Below are 14,807 nucleotides of genomic sequence, written 5' to 3'. Positions count from 1 at the left end.
CATGTAGGCTTGAAAAAATTACTCAAGTGGAATATTCTGGGGATCTGACCTTGGTGCTGGGATGTTTAATATTTCCATCAATGGGGCATCCTAGTATAGGAAATACATAGGCTTCTTAGACTCAGGGAGACCTGAGTTTCAAGTCTACCTTCTGCCATACACTGACTTTGTGATACATAGCAAGTTATTTAAACTCCTGGAGCTCCTGGAAACTCTCTTGGACTATTAATTTCAAAAAAGTTAGTAATCTGCATTTGTCAAGATAGTGAGTTTCCTAAACCAGTGCAATCCCTCTTCTAGCCCAATAAATAGATGAATGAATGAATGAATGAACAAATAACTATGAATGATTTCTGTAAATGCTAGGTAAAAGAGGCCTTTCTTTGCCTCCTTTTTTACCTAGCCTCAATAACTAAATGGGCATTGCCTCAGGTAAAATTAGCCATGTGAAAGGTCTTAGCTTAAAATGCCAAGGTCTCCTACTGCATTCGGGGATATCTCTAGTTGTCTTAATATATATCTTGCCACTGGACCCAGATGACTCCAGAGGAGAAAGTGAGGCTGATGATTTTGCACAGCCCTTCCTCACTTAATTCTAATTCACTGCAAGTCATGACATTATCTCCCCAATATCTTGGCCTTCCAAGAATGAAGGGCAAATAAAAAAATAGATTTATAATTGGAATGGAAGTCAGAGGTTATCTAGTCCAACCCCCTCATTAATCAGTGAAGAAAAAGACCCATATAGAAAAAATTATTTACTCAAGGTCAAACAAGTAAGAAAGTAGAAGAAATGGAATTCAAATTCAGTTCTCCTAGCTCCAAAATCAGTGCCTTTTCAATTATGCTTGTAAGTATCACAAAAGATCTCAGCTACAGAGGGGGCAAACTCAAATAGAAAGGGATCCCTGCAAGTTTTGTTGGCTTAGAAAACTACAAATAATATGATTTATGTTGTATTTATTATGTTAAATATTTCCCAATTATATATTAATCTGGTTCTGACAGCTTGCAGTAGGTAGGCCTCAAGTTTAACACCTCTGAGAACACTGGACCAAATCTCATAAGATAGAATTTAATGGGGATAAATATGAAGTCTTATGTGAATATATTTTTAAACCATCTTATATGTATAAGAAGGCAAAGGTCTTTCTAGTTTATCTGGAAAAAGAGCTCATGCTGTTAGTGGACTGCAACATCAGAATCCATTTGTAGTTTTATATTGCCAACAAAAATCTTGATGCTGGCTTAGTTATAGAGTAGCCAGAGAGAAGCAATAGTTCTACTGTACTCTGTCCTTGTCAGATGGCATCCAGAGTATTTTTTTTCAGTTTTGGGTATCATATTTTACAGAGGACATGGATTAGCTGTAAAATCACCAAGATAGCAAGGGGCCTTGAGATCATGGCATAATGATTGGCTGAAGAGTCTAGAGGTATTTAGTACGGAGAAAAGATGACTTAACAGAGGATATGACCATCCTCTGAAAGAATATAAGAGATATTACATGGAATAGGGATTAGATGATCTCTCTAGCCTCAGAGGCCAGAATGAGGAACAATAGGCAGAAGTCATAGAGGCTGATTTTGGCTCAATGTAAGAAGAGCACTCCTAAACAAATAGAGCTATTTCAAAATGGAATGGGGCTCCTTGGGGAGGTAGTGGGTCCCCCCTCACTAGGGGTCTTGAAGCACAGGATGATTACTTGTTGATAATCTTGTAAAGGGATTCTTATTTAAGTATGAGTTGGTATTAATAATAGTTAGCATTTATACAGTATTTCAGGCTTCATAACATGCTTGCATACATTATCTCATTTGGTCCTCACAACCATCCATTGAGGTAGCTACTACATTAACCCCACTTTACATATTAGCAAATTGAGCCTAAGAGAGTACCCAGAGTCACAAAGCCAATAAATGTTTGAGGTAGAATTTGAATTTTGGTTTATTTTAGGCCAAGGAACACTTTATCTTCTGAAATGAAAGAGATAACTCCCAAGGTCCCTTCTAACTCTGGGCCTGGAGGACCATCTGTCATAGTATGGCATCATGGAAAGTGCACGGGGGATAATTAGGAGATCTGACTGAATCCAAGGTATGTCACTTTCTGTGTGATCATAGGTCAGTCATCTACCTCTATAAGCTTTGATTTTCTCATCTGTAAAATGGGGATAATACCTCTTGCTCTATTTAACTTAAAGGGTTGAGTTTCTTAAGTGTGGAATTGTTATTTTTCTGATATCTCAGTACCACCTTACATCTTAATGATTTAAAAGTCCTTTTAAGCCTAAAATCATTGCTTAAATGTGAATTATCATCAAATTGTTGAAGAAATCTCTCTGAGTGAGGTAAAACTAAATGACCTTTATTGCTCCTTCTATTTGTTACATTATATATAAATTACCACTTGACTTGGGAACATGGGAAAAGAATATGCTCTCTAATTTCTCTTTAAAATCAGAGTATATCTATATAATAGAATGTAGTTTTAAAAAACATGTATTTATCCTACCTTGTCATTAAAAGATTTTCTATGTCAAGCAAGTAGATCAAAATGAAATTAAGACTTCCTAGTGAATCCAATTGTAGGAAGTCCATGAGCTCTATGCTGTAAGAAAATCAAAGATTTTTTTTTTTTTACTCTGACTGCCTGTGTGGGCCAGCATCAATGTAATTGTAACTCCTTCAGCTAAAGAGGGGGAAATCTTCATTAAGACAGTCTTGACTTAATCACTCAGCAATTTTGACAGGGTAGTTAGATAAACCAGACTGCAGCCCATGTATAGAATGACATAATAATTAGCATAACAAGCTGAATTTTTTTTAAGCTTCTAGTTAAAGTAAAAAGAAAGAAAAAAATATCAGTCACGAATAATTATTATAGTGTATAAAAATGTCTGTTCCTTTATTATCATAAATTGTGAAGTTTTATTGATGCATATTTTATCACAGCACTCTAGCCATATGTGATCTGAAGATTCAGGGCTTTTCCCCAGGGACCATACTACTGATATAGATAATCAAAAATTCCTTTTATTCTCTTTTCAACCTAGGCACTGTTCAGATTGAAATTAACATCTTTTACAATGAAATACTAGTTGATGGCTATGACTAGATTTGACAGCTGGAGAGACAGAGGATTGTTTATATAGACATTCCTTTATATCTTAGATTTATTATAGGGTGTGAAGTTAGGTACTGTAAGTGCTATGGATGGTCAGTTACAGAATGTAAGAGAAGTTGCTTGAGTGCACGTTGCCTATCATTGTAACAGAGGAACAAGGAATTTAGTCTTCTTATAAAATTTTTGAGGTCAAAGATCAAGTGTCTCATAGTCAGCATCAAGATAGACCTCAGACATCTTGAAATGTCTATACTCTCAAGCTATTTTTTATCAGATAACGTTTTCATTCTCTTTCTAAAATTTAAAACATTGCTTTCCTGATTTTTTTAGCTCACTATGAAAATAACTCAACTCTTAAAAGAGAGTGTATATTTCCTAAGATTAATGAGCTTCTACTATAAAAAGCAACAACAAGAAAGTGGTGGAGCAAATGAATAGTGATAGAAAGTAATCATTCAATGTACATTATGGGGCAGTGTAACATAGTGGAGAGAAGTGAATTGGGAGTCCATTAACCTGAGATCTAATCTTCCCCTCCCAAATTGATTCTTCCCAGAAGTCAAACCAGGCCACTTTTGCCTCAATTCTTCTCTACCTTTTACTCACTGAATGGGTGTTGTCTCAGACAAACTGAGACCTGGGAAAGACCTTAGTTTAAATAGGCCAGGGTGTCCCATTTCATCCTAGGCCATTGCCAGACATCCTGATCTTTATCTTGCCACTGGACTCTAAATAACTTTGGAAGAGGGAATGAGGCTGATGACTTTTCATAGCCCTGACTCACTTAAATCCAATTCATCTGCAAGTCAAGCCATCAACATCCTGATGGCATTGGTCCTCTTTGAGAAGGAAGGAAAAACAACAACAAACAGTCCTGATTCTGTGTATACATACCAGTGTGACTGTGATCAAGTCATGCTCCTTTCCAGACCTCAGTTTATTCATCTGTAAAATGAGGAGTTTGGCTTAGATGATCCTCAAAGCTTTTTGTATCTCTAAAATCTTAATACTCAAGTTTTTTAAATGAAACTGTATAGGCAAGTAATTATTTCAAATATGTAATATTATTAGTTGCTGTGCCATTTTTATCTAATTTCAATAAGCTACACTTATGATGGGCTACATCCTGGGGAGATCAAAACTTTGAATTTAGATGCCATTTCCCATCTTTTATTAGTCCCCCCCCCATATGTATTTGTGAGTGAGGGTGTGAACCTATAGTGTTCTTTCAGTTATTTCAGAATGTTGTTGTGATTAGTTTCTAAGGCTGGTTGCAACAATGTGGTTTGAATGAGGATGCTTCCAATTCTGAGGGCAGAACACCCACCTAGAAGCTGGATCTTTAGATATCAAGAGAAAAATAATTGTTACTATGCTTGCGTAGGAGCTGATCTTTTAAAAACACAAGCTAAGAACAACAAAAGGAGCATACCTCTTTACACTGCAGTAACAGAATGGAGTCATTACAAAAGCTGTGGGAAGCTTTCATTAAAAACTCAGAACCCTTCAAAATTAGCCTGTTTCCAGGATCTCTCACCGAAACACATCTGAGCTCAGGGGGATTCATTCGAAGAATGGTGTGGCATCAAGAACAAGTTGTAAATGAATATTTCAAATGAAAAACTCTTAACAAAATGCTCTGGCATTCCCTAAAGCAGTGACAATCTCCAGGGCCCCTATCCCACTGTCCACTTTGAATGTCAGTTGGATCTGTCTTGAAGCTTAAAGGATGAAAGTTAAACAACAACTTTTTAGTTAGTAGGTATAAGGGCTATGTTAGGTAGAATATGGTATCCCCTAATGCTGGATAGTTATAGATGGAAGCCACTATTTAATAACTCTGGCATTTTCCTCAAATCAACCAACCAACTCTTAAACTAAATTTTCACATTTTTAGTGATTACGTGAATTTTAGCTTGTGAAAAACTCACTGTCAATCTAGCTAGCTTGAAAGTCTTTTCCTTCTTCAACTCTCAGATCAGAACAAAAGGACAAAGCTAGCTGAGTAGAATAAAACACACAAAAAACCTTAGGAGATCAAAGAAAAATAAAAATAAGTTCATATGAACAAAAAAATGAGAAGTACTAACCATATTTATAGAATTTATAGCAGCTTTGCATGTATGTGGTTGCAAAGAATGAGAAAAAAAGATTGTCCATCAACTGAGAAATGGCTGAAGAAATTACAGTATATAATGGAATAAAATATTTTACTATAAAAATGAGGCAAGGGAAGGTTGCAAAGCAACTAGGGAAGAATTTATGATCTGATGAAGAATGAAGTCAGCAGAACAAGAAAGACAATTTATTCAATAATAACAATGTTGGAAAGACAAACACTTTGAAAGATTACCAACTATAATTCCAGATGCAGCTAGGTGGCACTGTGGTTAGAGTGTAGGATCTGGTGTCATGAAGACCTGAGTTCAAATTTAGTCTTCCATAACTGTAATAGAGTAGGTGCTATATAAAAGCTAATTGCCTACCTTTCCTTGATGAAAATTACTACTTATCTCCTAAGAAGTGAAGAACTAAGCATCTGGAATATGCATGCATGTATGTCTGTATATACGTTTATACATACATACATTTATGTATATACATACAATATATATATACATATATAGAGAGAGACAGAGACAGAGAGTCAGAGACAGAGAGAACACGAGAGATAACATGTTTATTACAAAGATTTTGTTTCTTTTTCTCAATGCTGATGGTGGCAAAAAGGAGGGAGGGAAAACAAATTTTTGTTAATTGGAAAAAATAACATTAAACTAAAGAAAAAAAGATAAATTATCTCACTCTAAAGCCACTATTCTTTTCTCTGTAGCCCTTGCAAGTCACTGCAGGTGCTTAATAAATGCTGATTGAATTGCATCTTTATTTATTTAATACTTACTTCAAAAATCAATGATTTTATTGTTGTGGGCACATACACTGATTCGGGTACACACAGTGATTGATCTCTTGATTCCTCCACAACTTCGTAGACAATTTAGTCCCCCAAATTGTTCACTTGCTTGGTTAGTTCTTAATGATGAATATCTTAAGATTAAAAAAAATGCAAGTTTTGTGCATGCCTAAACCATCTAAAATTGTATCACCCACATGGAAGATCCTTAGGACCTGCTCCTGGAAGACAGGAGAACTGGTGCATGCATGAAAAAAAAATGTGGCTAGGGTGTTTGGGAGAAGCAATTTTTACTTTGACTGCATAGCCAAAAGTGTATTTTGAACTATATCTGACTAAGCACAGTCACACTCTTTCCAGCATTACCATCTAGTGATAAAGGATTCATTCATCAGAAAGTGAAACAATACAGTAAGGAGAGAAGGACCTGAGCATCACATTCCTTCTCTTAAACAATGTGGTCCAGAGAAGTAGGCTTCATGTTTTGGTTTCTTTCATTTGTCCTTTTCCATTCTGGGTGCAGGGAGTAGAATCCTCAACTTACGAGCTCAAACTATGTGGATCTTGGAGGCCAAGAATCTACCCTGGATGTTATAGTCAGCCCCACAGGGAGCTTTGAGGAACAATGGTCCAGGATACTGCAGAGAGGGGGAATCAGATGAGGGCATTTTGTAATTGAACTTGGTGGGGCTAATGCTACCATAAGAATTTAATTGAATTAGACAGAAATTAATCCTGTTCCCTTTCTAAGAGACTGAAGTGGTATGGGAGGGAATTATACCACAAGGCACTGTGGAAAACACTGTATACTTATACTTTCAAGTAAATTTTGAAGTAAATATTACTTTGTAAAGGCTAATTTGATGTGAAGTGATTAAGTAGAACTGAGAAAATAGTCTCTCATGCCCCTAAAATGAAGGGACACAATTGATGAGTGCTTGAGTCAATGGAAGAGAAAAGAAACCTGCAACCCCCTCAAAGTACTGGAGTAATGAGAGGGGAGAGGTAACAAAATTGGCCCTCAGATTTTGTAAGCTTCTGGAGGAAAGGGACTTCCTACCCCCCTCCCCTAGAATCTTTAGTGTGTCTCACAAAATACCTGCTTAAGCTGTGTTCATTGTATTGGGATGAATTAACAAGATCAAAGAGTGGGTTTTATAGAGTGATGGGACCCGCCAAACCTTGAATTCTGCTGGCATAGACTTTAAGAATCCAAGGTGGCCTTCCATAACACAATGAGAAAGGTTTAAATGGAGGAGTACTTTTATAGTTTCCACAAAATGTATATGAACAGAAAATAGGTAGTAGCAAATCTCCCATTCACAAAACAATATCACTACCATTAGCATATAATAGGTCCATGAGAGCACAAGATGACTAAAAAGGAGAACCCATCACTGTTTTTTTTTCCTTCTGCTTTCCTAGGAAAGAGATGGGTTAGAAAATTTTCAAGCAGAAATTAATGGAATAAAGCCACTGCCAACAAAGAGAGATGGGAAGGAAGACAAGATTGTAGAGCAAACGTAGAATAATTAAGTAGAAGAAGATTTTTATTTCAAAAGAAATGTAGGAAACCAAAAATTTCTTTTCTTTATCAGTTCAACAAACACATATAAAGAACCATCTATCTTTTTTTGTTTTGTTTTTGTTTTTGTTTTTGCGGGGCAATGGGGGTTAAGTGACTTGTCCAGGGTCACACAGCTAGTAAGTGTCAAGTGTCTGAGGCTGGATTGGAACTCAGGTACTCCTGAATCCAGGGCTGGTGCTTTATCCACTGCACCACCTAGCCACCCCCCAGAGAACAATCTATCTTAAAAAACACCACATTACATGTTAAATAATGTTGTAAATAGGCAGCTTTTTTAACTTAAAAAAACAACAACAGGGGGCGGCTAGGTGGCACAGTGGATAAAGCACCGGCCCTGTATTCAGGAGTACCTGAGTTCCAATCCAGTCTCAGACACTTGACACTTACTAGCTGTGTGACCCTGGGCAAGTCACTTAACCCCCATTGCCCCCCCACACACAAAACAACAACAACAACAACATACTCTTTTCAAATAATAATAAAAAAAAAACCATTTTTCTCCCTCCCACTTCTCTGCTCCACTTGGGGGAAAAAAGAAAAACAAAACCCTTGTAACAAATATGTACAAATAAAGGAAATTTATCAAGTACCCTCCACCCCCAAGACTTACCTTCTTCAGGCTAACCTTTCTTAGGTTATTCAACCTATCCTCAAGTTACATGGTTTCAAGTCCCTTTTTGTCATCTTGATTGGCATCCCATAGTCTCTTTATAATTTATCAATATCATTTTTAAACTGTGAATACCAGAAATGGACACTATATTCCAGATGGAATCTGACAAGGGCATAAGGCAAAGGGATTATTAACTCCTTATTTCTAGCAGCCCTAGATTGGCACCAAATACTATTGACTAACACTGAGTTTGCAATTCACTAAATAGAGAGGAAGCCAGTTTGGCTAGATTGAAGAGTGTGGCAGGAGGAGTAATGCTTAATGAGGCCTGAAAGATAGGTTGGAGTAAGAGTGTGCAGGGCTTTAAAAGCTAAACAAACTAGTTTGTTCTTGATTCTACGAGGTAATGAAGAGCCACTGGAATTGATTGAGTAGGAAAGTCACATGTTCCAATTTTGATTTAAGGAAAATTACTTTGGAAGCAAATTCTTTCTCTCTCTCTCTCTCTCTCTCTCTCTCTCTCTCTCTCTCTCTCTCTCTCTCTCTCTCTCTCTCTCTCTCTCTCTCCCCCCTCCTCCTCTCTCTCTCCTCTCTCTGTATACCTTGTGTTTACATCTTTCCATCTTTTCCACTTTGCTAATCTATACCTACCACCTTTCTTGATCTATCAGTTTAGTACTCTCAAAAAAAAAAAGGAAATACCTTTGTTCTGTGTCTAAAAATTTCCCAGGAATTCAAGTCAAGCTCATTGGTCTATAGTTTGAATAATATTTACCTGCCCCTTCCCCACTTAAAAAATCAGGACATTTATGCTTTTCCACTCCCACAGTACATCTCCCATCTTTCATTTTTTGAATATTAATGAAAAAGTTTAGCAATCATATCCACCATTACTTTGGGTACTCAAATTCCTCAGGTTCCAGTGATTTTAATTATCAATGATAGCTAGGTGTTCTTTTCCTAAATGCTTACTTATCTTGGTATGAACTCCCTATTAGTTATTATTGTTCTGTCAATTCCAAGTGAAAAATCAATTTTCCTTGTCAGAAAAAAAGGCAAAATAACAAATGAGCAGTTGTTCCTTTCCTCAGTCACTTGTTATCATCATGCCAATGACATCAGGGGCAGGTAGGTGGCATAGTGGTTAAAGCACCAGCCCTGGATTCAGGAAGACCTGAGTTAAAATCTGGCCTCAGACACTTGACAGTTGTGTGACCCTGGGCAATTTACTTAATCCTCATTGCTCTTCAAAATTTTTTTTAAAAAATGAATTGCCTATAAGAGTAGACATCTTGTGTGTATATCCTATATTCATTATATATTTCATTTATATATATATATTATATATACAAATATGTGTGTGTCAATGGACAATAAACATTTATTAAGCACCTACTATATTCTTGCACTGTGCTAAGCCCTGGGGATACAAGGAAAAGCAATAACAAAAGACTGCCTTTGTCTTCAAAGAAATCACCATCTAATGTATGATGACAAAACATAAGAAGAAGGTTAAAAGGAGGGGCTATCTGGCCTGTGGGTATGATGAAGATCAGCCATTGGGTAGGAAATGATAAGGTGGCTTCACTGGGCCCCTTCTTTAAATGGAAGACATGGGAAAAGCTCTCTGATGTCCACCCTCTACCCTCTCCAAGCAGAGGGAGAGAGGGGTCCAAGGGACCAGTGGTACTGAGGAAATGTGCGCTTGAGAAATGATGCAATCCTCCTGGAAGATAAGTTGCTAGAGACAATGATGAAGGCCAGCAGCAGTGTAGCAAATGCTGAAGTAGTTCCATTTGGCCCCTTCCTTAAATGGAGAATGTGGGAGAACATTATTGACTGTATTTTAAATTTATTTTGTACACACATATAAATTATATATGCCTATATACACATATATGCATATATACTTGTGTATCTGTGTACATACATACATGTATATGGGTGCATATAAATAGAAGTATATATGTGTATAGATAGATGTATAATGTGTATGTGCATGCATACATACATACAAACATATATAAATATAAAGGCTTCATGAAAAAGGGAAAGATTGAGCTGCATCTTGAGAGAAGGAAAGTATTCTAATGGGGAGGAGTTGCCTGTGTACTAGGAACAGAGGCAGAGATGGAGAAAGGCCAGTGAAGATCCAGAGAGGGAAGATGGATTGTTTGTGCATGAACAAGAGAGGGATGTCTAGCTTCACTGGACAATATGGTAGAGAAAGTTTAGTAACATATAATTAGGCTAGAAAGATAGCCTGGGGCTAAGATAGGAATATCCTGGTTCTCAGATCACTTCCTGAGTGTGCTTCTCATGTTCCCAGGGAAGTTGTGAACATCAGGCCTTTTCCACATATATGAAGAGTGAAAAGAGTACTATGGCATTTCTTATGAAACTTCTGCAGTTAGCATTCTTAAGTAATTACTAGAAGGAAATCGGATGGCAAGAGGCCAGATTTATAAATGAGGAAACCAAGGCCTGTTAAAGTTAAGTAACTTGTCCAAGATGAAAGGTAGTAAACAGCAGAAAAATTAGTCTAACCCCATGTTTTCCAATTCCAAAATCATTACTTTTTAAAGTGACGTTCTACCTCTCAAGTACCCTTACCCCTTTGACTGACTTTTCTGAACTGTTAAATAGAGATTATAGCATTATATCCTACCTAGTCACAGAATTATTGTGAGAAAAAACAAACAAACACATACTAAGTACCAAAGTGCCTTGAAAAGTCAATGTCATGCATCTGTAATTATTTAATTAAACTCTGACAAAATTTTGCAACTATTTAGCAAGTTGGTAGCAATTTGGGTAAAAGGAAAAATATGATGACAACAACAAATCATCATGGACAGTGGCATTTCACAAATTTTCCAGAGTAGAAAGAGTATCTTTTTGAAAATTTTCAAGATTTCTGAAGGGTTTTATTTAGTTAACTCTTGCTTATACTTGGGTTGTGGGTTGAGTAAGCTTGAGGCATAGGTAGTATTTGATGAAAGTTAAAAAAGATGCTAAATCACCTTATGACTTTTCTGAGGCAGATCTTGAATTGGGGCTTATTGACAGGCCTTATCTGCTGAATTATGGCTTTGAAGATATTTCAACTATTTCCTTTCCATTGATGGGCTTTATTGGAAACAATACACATTCTAGTTTTCCCTAAAGTAGAAAAGATAACCAACAAGTTGATCCCTGAGCAGTCTGTCTATTAACAACTGTGAAAATCATTTAGCTTTAATGTCCTATGGAGAGGCAAACCTAGGGCTGGGGCAGGTTGTTACAGAATACTCTGGGGTGAGTGTTAACATGGGCTCTTTTCCCTCAGGAAAAGGTTCTAAACAGTCTTTTGTCAGTTTCTTCACTCCTGTGACTTGATCATTTTATTTAAATCAAATTCCCAGAACATCAAGCACACCTTTTTACAGGATAAAGTATATAAATTCCCTACTTGGCCAAACATGAATCATTTTTGATGATCTGTGGTATTGGTGAATTCACTCCTTGTTCTTTATCTCACCCCCACCCTATCTGTATGAATCATCCTTAGTCAAATAAAACAATATAACTAATCTCATATTTGCCTAGATTCACTCCAAGTGCTAAATTCTTCCCCCTTTCACCTAACTCCAAAAGAGAAATGTGCATGTCTAACTTGCATTGCATGTTACTAGTTAAGCATTCCATAAAATATGCTACTTATAAATAAAGAATACTTGTCAGAAGCTATGTTCTTCAATTAAAAAAAAACAATTTCTCTGCATTCCTTTTTATAAATTGTTTATTGTTCAATATGGTTGTAGCTTTCAGAAGCACTTCCTTATTTTTAATGTCAGTGTGGTTTAAATGTTTTTGTATCCTTATTTCAAAGACACATGACTTTATTTCAGTAACAGTTAAAATTGTAATGGTTTGGGGCAATGGTGAGAAACTCAAGTATAAACGGGGCTGCTAAATTGTATATAAGGATCCCTGTGGGATTTATATTGACTTTGAAAAACATATGTTGATATAATCTATGTTTTATTGTATCTTAATTCATTTTATCAACTACTTCTCAATTACCTTTTAAACTGGTTCCGTGGAAAGTGTTATAGGCCACATGCCACCTGTTGGCCAACTGTTTGACACCTCTATGTAGTTTGGAGGATAAGAGCTGGCATTTCTTTTTTTTTTAAATTTAAGGCTGATATCTTATGGGGTAACAGACTCAAAACTCTGTCATGAGAGTGTAGAAGAAACATCAAAAATGAGAGAATGCTTTCTCTTCCCCCTTTATTGAATATCACATCCTCTTGTTCCAGTTGTAGAGCTGTGCTTGTTATTGGCTTCCCATGGAAACAGAATTTCTGGTTCTGTTCCAGCTCACAGAGCCATAGACAGAGGTGGAGATAGACACCAATGATTTTGATACTCATTTTCCCAAGCAGTTTGAAAAGTCTTGCAATCAAATGGGAGCAGTAGTATTCTTTCCTTACTTATTGTATTCCTGAACACTCATAGAATCTCTTTACCTTTAATTTCTGCCTTGTGCTGCTGCATCTTGAAAGGGTGGACTCTTTTATTTTACTTCAACATTTTCTTGATTCGTTTTGTTCCACATTCTTAAAAAGAATTGCCATCTCTGACACCCTGGGGAGATTCTTCACCATTTAAGCCTTGCCTCCATTACTTCCCACACCTTCCTCCATGTATCTTAGCTTGATAGAGGCATTTACTCTGGGACATTTCCACTAAAAAGATATCTTGGTTCACAGTGGGGAGTAATTCTTACTTCAAGGGCACATTAAGCACAAAAAAATGAAGGTTGCCCCTAAGAAATAAAGTAAAAATCTAGAGGGAAACCTGTGAATAAAACATTAGTGTTCTAATCTGGATTCCACTTCACAAAGTCATGTAAACGTTCTTCAAGTAACAATTTGACATTGTAGAATGCTGCCCTGATGAGTAAATGTTATGGTAAGAAGCTCAGCAAGTCAGTTATTTTCGACATGTGCCTGGACTAGCTGTGAACATGAGGCACAAAACTACTTCATTAAGATCAGAAGACACCAATCATTGACAGCTGAGGAAACAGACTTTCCTCTCAGCTCTGCAAGCATGGATCTTTGCAATGCCTCCTGCATTTTGGCAAAACAACTACCCCGCAGTGAACTGCTTAAGTTACTCTTTTAAGTCAGATGATAAGTGGCTTGACCCCCTCCAACTCCAATGCTGATGGTTCCCAAGAATGCTAAACACTATGGACTTTGGAAACACAAGGGCTACAGTAGATACTAAAAGCCCTTCTTGGTTTATGTGCTTAGTGAGTGGGGACAAAGCATGATTACCTATAGCTGATCAAAATCCTCAGATTTAATTTGTAGATATAAAGTATTTCTCAAATAAGTATTAGCAAAGGAACTGTCTCTGCTGCAAAACCATTTCTAGAATGCCATTTTTGACAGTGGTTTGAAGTCAAGTAGAAGGTAACTTGAAAAGCAAGGTAACCACTTGATGTGACAACTGTTAAAAGACACATATTGGTTTTCTAAACAAGTGTGACCATGAAAAACTTCCTGCATCCATCCCTAAAAATTAAAACATTATCTTCTCAACAGTCTTTTGTAGCCTGAAGGTTTTGGTTCTAATTCTTTTTTCTTCTTCTTTTTTCCCTTTCCTTTCCTTTTTGTTTTTGTTTTTTTGCAGGGCATGGATGGTTAAGTGTTTTGCCCAGGGTCACACAGCTAGTAAGTGTCAAGTGTCTAAGGCTGGATTTGAACTCAGTTCCTCCTTAATCCAGGGCCAGTGCTTTATCTACTATTGGTTCAAATTCTAATAACCTACAGAATACCTTTTCTAATGCTAAAACCAATCATTCTTATCCAATCCAGTATACAGGTATTAAGCACGTACTATGTACAATGCACTGTGCTATGTGCTTGTGATAAAAAGCATGGAAAATTAGTGAAAAACACATTTTGGTCATGTGGCAATACATTTATGACTATTTCTTCTAGTAGAAGGTTCTACACCATGTGGCTAATCCAAAATGGCAAATCAAAACATCTTTGAAGGGTGTTTAGCTATTTATACTGAAACGAGCAACTCTCATGTCCCAGAAATTCATAATATTTCAAGAAAAGTAATGATCACCTGTGGTGGCCAAAAAATCAGCAGGTTTAATTTTGAAAAATGGAAGTTCTCAATTAAGTCAGTGTTAACAAGGGTAAATACAGTGATAGTCTTGCAAAACTAAGTTTTTGACACTGTTTTTTTCAAGTAATTTTAGTCCGGAGAAGATTATCTGAAAATCAAGATATTGCCAGATGCCCTATTCCATAGGCCTTAAACATAAACATTATTAGATAATTGTTTTCTAATTGCCTGGCTATGAGAAATGTTCATTCATCCTCTTTGACCATCTTTCTACCCTCTGGAGTCAAGCAAAACAAGTGTAATCCTTCATTAGAGGTGTTAAACACCTGTCCCAAAAGGACTACAAGACTGCTAAGTACCCAGGAACCATATTAAAATATAATTAGGAAATATTTAACAAAAGAAATAAAAAATATAATCAAACAGAT

The 14,807-nt window shown here is 36.5% G+C and overlaps 1 protein-coding gene across 1 annotated transcript in view; it reads right to left on the bottom strand.

The window, feature by feature from the left end:
* CDH20 (cadherin 20) overlaps positions 1-14,807 on the bottom strand; it is a 289,089-nt gene that overhangs the window by 259,230 nt on the left and 15,052 nt on the right. The window lies entirely within an intron of this gene.

Source organism: Dromiciops gliroides, chromosome 1 (assembly GCF_019393635.1).
Source record: "Dromiciops gliroides isolate mDroGli1 chromosome 1, mDroGli1.pri, whole genome shotgun sequence".
Taxonomy (NCBI): Eukaryota; Metazoa; Chordata; class Mammalia; order Microbiotheria; family Microbiotheriidae; genus Dromiciops; species Dromiciops gliroides.
Note: the sequence above shows the minus strand (reverse complement) of the source record. Positions and strands in the feature narration are given on the sequence as shown.